The 12568-nt window shown below is 31.9% G+C and overlaps 1 long non-coding RNA gene across 1 annotated transcript; it reads right to left on the bottom strand.

The window, feature by feature from the left end:
* Positions 1 to 6821: 6821 nt before the first annotated feature.
* Positions 6822 to 11837, bottom strand: LOC147806868 (uncharacterized). Its single transcript, XR_015435323.1, has 3 exons — positions 11719 to 11837; positions 8876 to 8995; positions 6822 to 6944 (listed from the first exon to the last, which is right to left on the bottom strand). It is a non-coding gene; the product is annotated as an uncharacterized LOC147806868 (long non-coding RNA).
* Positions 11838 to 12568: the final 731 nt, after the last annotated feature.

The following is a 12568-nucleotide window of genomic DNA, read 5'->3' as shown; positions in this document are numbered from 1 at the left end:
ATTTCGATGTAGTATCTCAAAATTTAGCCTAAAGGATCAGATGTTTACGATGGAATCTCTAATGGCATTACCATGTGAATTTGGTTACTATGCTGCTCTTTGTTTGCTTTGAGTTAAGTGGTGCTATATTAACCGTTTGAGTGAGGGGAAGAGCTATCGCTTGTTATGCGCCAAAAATTCGGAGAAGCGGTATTGTACCGAAAATGCTGAGACGTTGCTGTTGGTTAGTAGTTGGTTGGTAATAGTTAGTAGTAGTTGCTTAGTAGTGTTGTACGCATTTCATTCCGCACTATTAGCATATATATAAGAAAACTCTTCAGCACTCAAACGGTTAAAAGTTGAACCTACATCTAAAAGTAGATAATGAGAATTTCATAGAAATTATACTTCAGACAATTTAACTTAATATAGGTAAACACTATTAGAGATTCCAAAAGCTGGTTTAACGTTTTGTATTATATGACCCTGATTTCGTATCATTTATGACTTCTAATATATATAATTATCTTACGTGGCTCCCAAATTTTGGCTTTATTTCTCTTCCACCGGTGGAACGTTTGCTTTGTTTTGTTTACGTTACTATTTCTCTTACACGGCGAATCGACCAATGATTGCCGCTAAAAATGTCACATGCCAAACCTAGCTGAGGTGGCTCAACATATAGCGCTTTTAAAAACGGAAACTGAAATAACCAGAGAGCATCAGCTGCGGCAATCTCATACTATTAGGCTAGGCAGAAGTGAGTAGTCTTTGTTGATAGATCTCTATTCTAGTATTTTGTCGAAAGCGCTTTTTTCCACGAATTTATATATTACGAATTTATTTGACAATTTTTGATTCATATCACGAATTATACTATAACACATTTCTAATAGGTTTAACGAATTACATGTCATTTATTTGAATCCAAATTTATTTTAATGACTTAGTATTTACTAAAAAGATGTAATTATTTTTTTTAAAAAGTTGTTATATGGATTTGAATGATTGTTTTGAATTCTTAGAATTTTGTGCATTTGCAATGTACCTAAGTTAGTAGCGAGCGAAGCAAACCATACAAGATTGCGTAGCAATTTTCGGGGTTGGAGAGCGTTAGCGAGCAGGGGGCACAGCTCACTAGTTCTATTGAATTTATATTTGCACAAAACATTTCTCACCAGTTTTAACAATGATCCGCTTAGGATAGAACACAAATCAATGCAAATTTGAAGATTAATGAATCATTTTTTGGAATTTGCAAATCTGCATTTCAGACAACATTTAAGGATTGAACAAGCTTTTTGTTATCTATGTATTAAACGCAATTGCAATTTATTATGAGAATCTGAAAATTATTCAAAATTTTGCTGTTAGATATAAAAATGAACACATTAAGAAAATTTGCTTATACTTTACCTTATAGATTATTCTGGTATCTGTTCAAATAGTAGATTCAAACTTCTATCCGAAATTTTTGCCCTCTCTGACCAAGAACCTATATTTCTAGCACTTTTGCACAAGATCGGTATAGTTAAAAGAAATAGTTCAATTTAAAAATAAGAGTTAGAGAACTTTTGAAACACTCATTTGAGTCGAAATCTATTTATTTACTTAGCACCAAACTTATGATTTTTCAAATCTTAAATTGGCAACATTTAATTTATACGTGATTACGTTGAACCAATTATTTTTTTTTTAAAACGCATAAATACGCATTTTGTTTTATTAGAAACATGAATGTTGAAAGATTTAAACCCCTTCCTTAAAAATATATTTTAAAATTTTAATAAATTATCTTGAATTTGGATAGGTCGAATAAATCTGGTATTTTTACTAAGTTAACATTCTTCGCATTAAACTAAGATTTGTTTTATTCATTTATACACTAAACGTATAACGATTTCATATACCCGCTAATCAATTCTGCACTGCTACGCTCTGCCAACGCGTTAAATTCAGAAATGAATTCAGATTTTCTTGCGTAACTTTGTAGAGCTAAAATATTATTTAACTAGGGCCTGATTAGTCAGGCTCGGGAATTTAACATTTGGAACCGTGCATCCACTATGAGAATGTTATGGTTTGTGATAAGATTAACTCTGCAAAAGAGTTAATCCGGGAAAAATTTCAACCATACGTCATTTTAACATGTTTTTATTTTTGATCAAATTTTACAGCCAATTAACATTTTTTCCTGAATTGCGCATAAGTGACCAATATTTAACACTTCACTTTTAATAAAATATTAACTAATTCAACATTTAATGAAAATAATTATTATAAAATTTTAAACGTTTATTTATATTTTATTCTTCAAAATTCTTACTGTAAGAAAATAATTCAGAAATGTGTAAGAGCATGGACAATTACAAGACTATGCATTTAAAAAAGATTCACGAACTAAGACTGTTTCAGGGTATTTATTGTTTATGTTGTCTTCAAAATTAAAGCTAGAAAGTTTAATTTGTGTTTTGTATTTTATTAATTTTAGCTTTTTGGTATAAGTAATAAGTCATCCAGTCTTAGTACAAATCACTAGTTCTAAAATGTCTTCCGAGTTAAGAATTTGTTTTAGTTTAAAAATAAAATTTTCAATTTCTGACTTCGTAAATAGTTATTAAAATAGATGCAAGTTTTTAAAACTTAATTGGTATCTTTAATGCACCTGTGACAATTTTATCCGAATTAGAAATTTCAAAATTCGAACAAAGCTGAATTTCAGTATTTCTAAAAAAGTTTTTTTTCCACGCGATTTTCACTAAACTTAATAAAATAACTGAAAATGATCGAAACTGCATAACCCTAATTAAAAACTTTCCATATCATAATTGATAAAAATTTAATTTCAAAATATAAATTTTATGTATACTCTTAATATAAAAACTTTTACCGCGTAATTATGCCCCATTGTTTAAACTTATTTTGCCGCCGAGTCAATGAATTAATGTTAGCTTATGGATAAAGTATATGTTATAGTTAGTATTATGTTAGTCTTATGTTAGTATTTAGGCAGAAATAACGTACATGAAATATGAATGCATAACTAAATTCCTTAAACATGAATTGCTTCAAATTTACTCATCCAGGCATATTTACATTAAAAGGGAAAATTTTCTAAATTTATTTACTTTTTGAAACTATGGCTAGATAGTGTCACAGATTCTTTTAAATTTTTAAAATATCCCTTTATCACGTGCTATGCTCATAGCCAGTTTCGGATAACTAAACTAACGGAATCATCCGTAATAAATATTGTTCAGTGTTGAAATTTTTATTTGAACAGATACTTCTGATACTGAATATGTATCAAAACAGCTAAAAATATTTAAGAGGCAATGAAGCAAATTGAGGCAAATCCATTTAAAGATTATCGTTATGCAAAAAGACTCGGCGGAGAAATAAGATTAAAAACAAGACTAGTTTTGTAGAGACCCATTTATCATTGTATTAAAAATATCTTATTAGAAATATAATTTCAGTTTATCTTAAGAAATCAACTGGCAAGTTGAAATATTTTATTTACCAAAATTCTAACTTATCTAACATTTTCAGTGCATGCGATAATGTGTATAATTAGTTCGATCTACAGATAAAAATTACTGTTACGCCAAAGCGTGTTAGCGACCAGTTTTCTTTTGAGTGTAAAAATTATAACATTTCTTGAGCAAACCTAACGAGTTCCGCTACGCTAAATTAATTACTAGACAGTTTTGATTTTTCATAATTTTTTTATTAATAGTTTCGTTCTCAAACTTTATATGAAGCACATTCTTTTAAATTTGGAATAAATACCTAAAATGGTTATTGCCTATAGATACTATAGAAATGATCGACAAATTATAAATTTAAATTGGTTTTGTGAAATCTATCTTAATACAGTTACGTAAATGAAAATAAGACCTAATGTGTGAAGTGCCAACTTAGCTTTGATAGCAAACAATTAATGTTGTATAGTTAACTAAGATTAGGAGAAAAATAAAATTTCAAAAATGCGATACTATGACGAGACAGCTAGTCTTTATAGCATGAAGGGTTTTAAATAATTTAAGTGATAGGTACACAAACAGACAGATCCGGAATAGTAAGATAAAATTGGTATTTCGAACAGTACGGGTTACCTTAAATACGAAAACTGGTATTTAATAGTATTTTACTGGTGAGGTGGGATTAATTGATAACTATCAACTTCATAACGAGTGTTTTATTAACACTAAATTTGATATTTTATGTACTAGTTTTCCGGTTTCTATGCATCCTGTTACCTCAAAGAGTTTTAAAATGTTGATTTAATAAATACCGGTTTTTACCCGGGCCCTGAAGAGTTTAAGAGTTAGTTTATTTTAATAATATCCTGCAAATTTTAGGTACGAATTTTGTCTATCATATTAATTCCTCAAATCTTTTTTACTTAAGTTTTGCTTAAACTTCAGATTAAGTGTATTTTAACAGTTGACTTTGAAATTAACTCACCCCTCCCCCACACACACACATTTACGATTCTAAAATATGAAAGTAACGCATGATGTATTTGGTGGAAATACATTGAAAAAGAATTTAAAAACTTGTAATACCAAAATTAAATCAGATATAAAATTTTATTCATCTAAATAAGTTTCGTCTGAGAACCGAACGAAATTTTTAACAATTCTTTGAATCTAATGATTTGAATTTAAACTGGCACACCAAAACAATTCTTTTGAATAGTACAATTTTTAGATTTTAGTTAGTGTACTGGACAATAGCTCTGAGGAAAACCACAGATAAATCGAAATTAGTTCTTTTGCGCTAATATTTAATTTTTCTTAAATATTATGTCATAGCAGATAACGAGCGATAGATAACAATAAGCTTGTCTTAATAATTTTAAGACTATTAACAGTACGTATATAGACATTACAAAAGGTGCATCTAAATTTTAGAGACTAAATTTAATTTAAAATATTTAATGGGTAAATATGACTCAAAATAATTTAAGCCTAAAAACTTCTAGATATGATAAAAAGGAATATTTAGGTAAATAAGATTTAATTATTCTTTACGCTTAAGAAAAATCTCTGAAATAAACTTTTAAAAGATGTACACTTAAATTTCATATAATTTATAAATATGTGTTTAGATTTAATTAAAAATAATTATAGAACTTAATTCTTATAAGAAAAAAAATTTAAATAATCAAAATATTAAAAATGGAATTTTCATATAATTCAAGGAGAATAAAAATAAACCTCGTGTTAAGTTGAAGAAATATGATCAGCGTTTCTATTATGTCATGACGACTAGGCAACTGAAGTAGATCATCTTGGCAAACTACGATCCTCATGGCAACTAGATCAGCAATGGACATCTTGGCAAACTACGATCCTCATGGCAACTAGATCAGCAATGGACATCTTGGCAAACTACGAACCTCATGGCAGCCAAGTCAGCAATGGACATCTTGGCAAACTACGATCCTCATGGCAGCCAAGTCAGCAATGGACATCTTGGCAAACTACGATCCTCATGGCAGCCAAGTCAGCAATGGACATCTTGGCAAACTACGGTCCTCATGACAGCCAAGTCAGCAATGGACATCTTGGCAAACTACGGTCCTCATGACAGCCAAGTCAGCAATGGACATCTTGGCAAACTACGGTCCTCATGACAGCCAAGTCAGCAATGGACATCTTGGCAAACTACGATCCTCATGGCAGCCAAGTCAGCAATAGACATCTTGGGAAACTACGATCCTCATGGCAGCCAAGTCAGCAATGGACATCTTGGCAAACTACGATCCTCATGGCAGCCAAGTCAGCAATGGACATCTTGGCAAACTACGATCCTCATGGCAGCCAAGTCAGCAATGGACATCTTGGCAGACTACGACCCTCATGGCAGCCAAGTCAGCAATGGACATCTTGGCAGACTACGACCCTCATGGCAGCCAAGTCAGCAATGGACATCTTGGCAGACTACGACCCTCATGGCAGCCAAGTCAGCAATGGACATCTTGGCAGACTACGACCCTCATGGCAGCCAAGTCAGCAATGGACATCTTGGCAGACTACGACCCTCATGGCAGCCAAGTCAGCAATGGACATCTTGGCAGACTACGACCCTCATGGCAGCCAAGTCAGCAATGGACATCTTGGCAGACTACGACCCTCATGGCAGCCAAGTCAGCAATGGACATCTTGGCAGACTACGATCCTCATGGCAGCCAAGTCAGCAATGGACATCTTGGCAGACTACGATCCTCATGGCAGCCAAGTCAGCAATGGACATCTTGGCAGACTACGATCCTCATGGCAGCCAAGTCAGCAATGGACATCTTGGCAAACTACGATCCTCATGGCAGCCAAGTCAGCAATGGACATCTTGGCAAACTACGATCCTCATGGCAGCCAAGTCAGCAATGGACATCTTGGCAAACTACGAACCTCATGGCAGCCAAGTCAGCAATGGACATCTTGGCAGACTACGACCCTCATGGCAGCCAAGTCAGCAATGGACATCTTGGCAGACTACGACCCTCATGGCAGCCAAGTCAGCAATGGACATCTTGGCAGACTACGACCCTCATGGCAGCCAAGTCAGCAATGGACATCTTGGCAGACTACGATCCTCATGGCAGCCAAGTCAGCAATGGACATCTTGGCAGACTACGATCCTCATGGCAGCCAAGTCAGCAATGGACATCTTGGCAGACTACGATCCTCATGGCAGCCAAGTCAGCAATGGACATCTTGGCAGACTACGGTCCTCATGGCAGATAGGTCAGCAATGGACATCTTGGCAGACTACGGTCCTCATGGCAGATAGGTCAGCAATGGACATCTTGGCAAACTACGGTCCTCATGGCAGATAGGTCAGCAATGGACATCTTGGCAAACTACGATCCTCATGGCAGCTAGGTCAGCAACGGACATCTTTGAAAATATGGTTCCCAAGGAGACTATATGACGATGAAGTACTCAATGCAAAGCCTAGTTTTAAACATAAAACAAAATGTCTTTACTCTTATGGTCAAATTAACATAGGGATTTTACTTTAGTTAGAGGCAGTGTTTGATATTATTGGGTGAAGTTTTATAACTATTAGCTACGCAAATCTCAGTAAACCTCCTGAGTCATTTACAAAATCTTCATTTTGCAAAATTCTTAAAAACTTGTAACTATGTCCATATCAGTCCGAACATTTAATTTCTACTCGCAGGACCTCTGAACTATATGCTTGCTTTTCAAATATTTATCCCAGAAATCTATTAACAAAGACAGACGAAATTTGAATGAGAACGAAATTTCAATTACCAAAAACTCTAAATAACCACGAAATTAAGAGATTTACAGTCAGATATTCGTAAAAGTTATTTTGGAGCTTTGGAGAAATTACCAAATTTTATTAGCCTCCTGATCATCGATAATTGGCTTTTATTGGTTGTTAATTGGCTTTCATCAACAGAAGTATACAACCAAGTAACAAAATGACTCACAAATGCTTTACATTGCTAAATAGTACTTAAAAATACTGTTACATTGCTGTAACTTGAAAGATTGTTTATAATTATAGAGAATATTAAAAAACAATTTGGTACGTATTTCATGCTATAACAAGAAAATTCAATTTTTTTAAAAAAAAATTTCCATTTTTAAGTTTAAATAAGCTCTTTGCACTAAATTTCTCTTTAAATATAAAGATTTGTTAATTTCAACTCTATTTACATTTCTTTTTAGATTGTAGGGAAAAATCTACGCATTTTTCAACTAATTTCCATACTGAGCAGAAAGAAAGTTTTGAAAAAAAAAAAAACATGAAAATAGTTTGATATATAGTATGAACGTTTTGGAATATTGAAATTACTATAAAATATGTTGCAGCTAGAAAATTTCAAAATAAGTGGGCACAAGTTTTTTTTTATTGATCTAGAGTGTCAAAAAAGTTTCATGGGATAGTCAAAATTGTAGAGCATGGAACTTATTCAATTTTCAGTTCAATGCAAAATTTTTATCGAGAAAAATGTTTTTCTAATAAAAAGCAAAATAACACTAATATTGTCAAATGTTTTATAAAAAGCATAATAAAATCTCAAGAATTTGTATCACGATTCTGACGTAAAATATCCTCAGTCTGTTCATGGTTTAGAAGCTCGATACCATCAGACTGATCATGGAAGGATTTACGCAATTTTTAAGACTTAAAATTAAATTTAATGTAAAGTTTAAAAATGTATAAAATATTAGTCAAAATAAGTTCAAAACTACACATGTTTCATGCCACGCTAAAGGCTCTACAGTAAATTCTAATTCATAAATTTCAAAATACCTAAATTAACGTTATTACCCGAGTTTTTAACTATTTTGTAATTTCAAAAAGAATTAACTATACATTAATATTGAATCTTTAATGAAAAATTTAATATTCTTAAGGCTTGATAGAAATAACAAATTCACGCTTGCACCCTAGCACTTAGTTAGTCTCCAACATTATACAAAATCTACATGCAAAGTTTCAAGGAAGTCTAAAGTAAACTATTATGTGTCCTGGAGTAAAAAATCTACGTTCTTGAAATGCATTTAAATTGTAACAAAATTCTGAGGGCAAAAACTCGAAATTTTCAGAAAAGGATATGTCTTTTTATAAAGTTTATATAATATATAATAACTTGAAAATTTAATTTATTCAAACTAAAAGGTTAAATTTTCAAAGCTTAAAAATATTCAAGTGTCTTTATGAGTCTACTTTCATTTTCATTTGTGAGTGCGAAAAAATTAATATCATTTCAAAAGATGGATCAAAAATTTAAAAGGTTTTCAAAAGCGAACGTTCTAATGATGAAATGTTAAACAGTAGACTCATAGAATAAAATTTCTATTAAACAATTTTTTGATCAGATCAAAATAAATCTTAACTTCCTTACCCAATCTAAATCGGATAATGATGACCAACATTCTTCTGTATGGAATAGATTTTTAATCTAGCGTAAAAAACTTTGTGAAGTAAAGTATCAAACATCTATTTTCAGGTAGTTTCTTGGATCCTGCAAGAAAATGGGAAACCTGTCATTAAAAATATAAAATTTGTTGCATATACAGTGAAATATGTTTTTATACTTTTACAAAATATACTTCAAGTTCGTTGATGAACGTTGTATACTTATTACTAATAGATAGATGAAATTAAACTAATACTACTACAATACTAGAGTTCGATGCTGTATATTCAGGCGGTTAACTTAAAATCTCCAATTCCGAGAAGAATTGAAAAAATAAAAGACTTAATATTTTAGTTCATTTTACAGTTCTCCGACAAATTTCTTGTCTGAATGAGATTTTAACTGTTTCGAATTTTTTAATCTGTTTACTTCAGAAGTAAATCCCGAATCCTGAAATCCCGAATAAAATCATGAAATCGATTATACATAAAATGATAATATGCTAATTGATGATATTGATAATATGCAAGATTTTACAAAGAATCTTTTAGTACCTGGCCATATTAGAAGCACTCTAGGTAAAATTCATTATAATTAATCGCACCGGCTGAAGGTTATCACATTTGAGTAACTACATACGAACTAATTAACTGTATAACGATATTAAACTTTCCTGATTTAAGGAAACAGAAGAGGAGAGATCCTAGACATATATGGGGTAGCGAAACCGAATAAAAACGAAATGGACTTGCAAACCTATAGTTTGTCTACGGTAAAAACTACCCCCGCCACAAAGTCTGAGGCCGACTGCTGCTATGGAAACAATAGCGCATTTCAAGGAGGGTAGCTTCTCTTCACTCTAGGGCAGGGATGGGCAAACTGCTGCCCGCAGGAATGTTTTAATCAGTCAGCGGATAGAATTTTAACTCGCCGATCCGTGGCGAATCCTTTTATAACAAAGTACTGATGACGTTTTTACTTAATCTATTTTTGTTCCACAAAACATAAATTGATGGCAATAGCCAACACATACAGCTTCAATTGGTAAAATGTTGCAAGCAGAAGCTCATAGAATAGCCGTAGATTGGAGCCAACGAGCGTTTGTCATTCTAGAAGAGCAGACATACGAAATGTAATATTTCAGAAAAATTGACGAAAAATGGAAAATTTGACTCTTCAATTTTGTTCTTTATATTAATATAAAAGCTAAAATGGTTTCGTTACAAAAATAACATTTTAAATGCAACAACTACTGTATTCATAATTTTTGCATACACATAAAAGGTAATGGATTACACACACACACATCTTATTCAATTAAACGAAATTTTAAAGGTAAATATAATATAACTAGCATAAAAAAAAATATGATTTTCAATACATAAATTTTACATATATTTTACAGTATGGTATATCCCAAAACCCCCAGCCACATTTCCCTCACTCGACTGAAGTCATTATCGGTGAAAAACTAGAACTCATCAGGAAAATAGTGAATTCAGTGTTCTAAGCATATATGGCAACGTTACTTTTAAAAAGTAATGAGTAAAAGTACAAGTATTTTTAAAAAAAGTAACGATTTAAAAGTAGATTTCCAGGAAATCGAAAATTCAAAGTAACCTAAAATTTTATTGAATAATATCCTTATGTTCTTTAATGTTTTTGCAAAATTGCTGTTATTTATTTAATTATTTTTAATTTTGAAAGTTATGGACATTAATTTACTTTTAAATTCGGAAGAATATTATAATATAATTTTATAATATAATCGTATAATACAATTTTAAAATCAAATTTAATTTTAATATCAAACTTTTTATGGATTTGCCCGAAAAAGAAATTTTATCAATTGATTTTAATTTTTAGTTTATTATTTTTATTTATTTAAATTACCATTGATGTAAAATTGTTTTACTCTATAGAAACTAGTTTTAAAAGCACAAACATAAACAAAGCAAACACGGGGTTTCAGATAGCTTTGTGATCTTTGAGCTAGTAAAAAATAATTGAACGTGCAGTATAAGTTTAAACAGAACAGTCTACAGTTTTATTTTTAACAATGGCTAATGCTGAAGTCATGCGAGAAAATCATTTTCCGCAAAAACGCAAGCATTTTTTTTAAATTTTTTTTTCTTTCCAGAAAGCTTACAGAGTTTTAGAAAGAAGTAACGATTTAATTTGGTATTTCCGTTACAAATACTTGTACTTTTTCCCTAAAAAAGTAACGAAAGTACTAAATTTTAAAAGTAACGAATTACAAGTAAAAGTACGCATTTTTTACTTGTACCGGCAGTACAAATAACGAAAGTAAAAGTACTGCCATATAAGGTTCTAAGGTAGAAACGAACTAAGCTCGGACTTCACAAAGACTTTGTTTAACAAAATTAAAAGTTTATGCAACCTAAATTTTAAAAAAAATTTAAAATTACTAAGTTTAGAAAGCAGACTGTTAGATACAGTATTTAAAGTATGTGCAATGTCTAGTATTCAAAAACTAATAATCACGTTAAATCCCGTGAAAATATATATATATATATATAAATAAAAGAGTAAAACTATTGTTTCGTAAAACTGAAGTCGTTTTTACTCAATAATCTAAAGAGAATTTTAACTAAGCGAAACTGATAATTTTAAAAGTAATACTCTAAATAAACCAATATTTATCAAAATATTCGAAAAAGAACTATTTTTAGATTTTACAATTGAACCAAGTTAATAAAAGAGATATATTAATTATTCCGAAATTTAGGCAATTACAAGCATACCATCAATTATCTCGAAAAACTTTAAGTGTATGTAAAAGTAGCGAAAATTAGAAAAAGACTTACTGTAAAGTTCAGTAAAAATTACACCACACCTAGAAAGACACATGATTTCCTTCGTTGTATCTAAAATTAGACTAAATACACAACCAACTCACAAAAAAAAACTCACAACAACAAAGCAGAGGTACGAAGAGCTCGTTTGGTACCAGTCTTGCCCCGTATTATATATCCCTTAATATCGATAACGATTGGCAATTATTGTCTATCAAAGTCGAATTGAGTTGATGATGAAGAGGATCCGTGCCACCCGCGTTTTTTGAGGCCGAGCGTTATCCCCTGCCAAAAGTTCTGTAGTGTGGAGGTAGCGGGTTCTGTCTTTATTTAAATTGTACTATCTGTCTTTCTACTTGATAAAGGTTCCGCAGAGGCATAGTTCCTAGCAGATTACCTAGCAGGTCAGTGAGCGGGTGGGTGACCATTTGGATTAGTCTGAGTAGGGACCGAGGGTGTGCTGCATGGGTCCTCGTTAAGCTGTTCCACCGTAAAGTGCTCGACTTCGCATCCCTTCTAAAGAGGATCAAAATTGTGATGGCATGTCTTCGAATTATCCCCAGGGATGTTTCCCAGACCGTCGCCAATTGTGCAGCTTTAGTGTGACGTAAATAAAGTACCTGTTTGATAAAGACTTAAAACCAGTGCTTGCGTAATTGAATTTATGTCATGTATTTGAGAACATGCATGTAATTGAGCACACAAGTATGCATGTATCAATGAATAAAATACTCGTTTGTAATATATCTTCTGTGAATTGAGTGAGATGAGGTGACTTTTAAGGGTTGAGAAAAATTCTAGCAAAAGTTGCTGAGGAAATGACATTTTTAGAGAACGATAAAAGGGGCCTCCCTGGATAAGT

The sequence above is a fragment of the Parasteatoda tepidariorum genome, chromosome 7 (assembly GCF_982258835.1).
Source record: "Parasteatoda tepidariorum strain Cologne lab strain chromosome 7, Ptep-v5.0, whole genome shotgun sequence".
Taxonomy (NCBI): domain Eukaryota; kingdom Metazoa; phylum Arthropoda; class Arachnida; order Araneae; family Theridiidae; genus Parasteatoda; species Parasteatoda tepidariorum.
The sequence above is the reverse complement of the archived record's forward strand: the minus strand, read 5'-3'. Positions and strand labels throughout refer to the sequence as shown.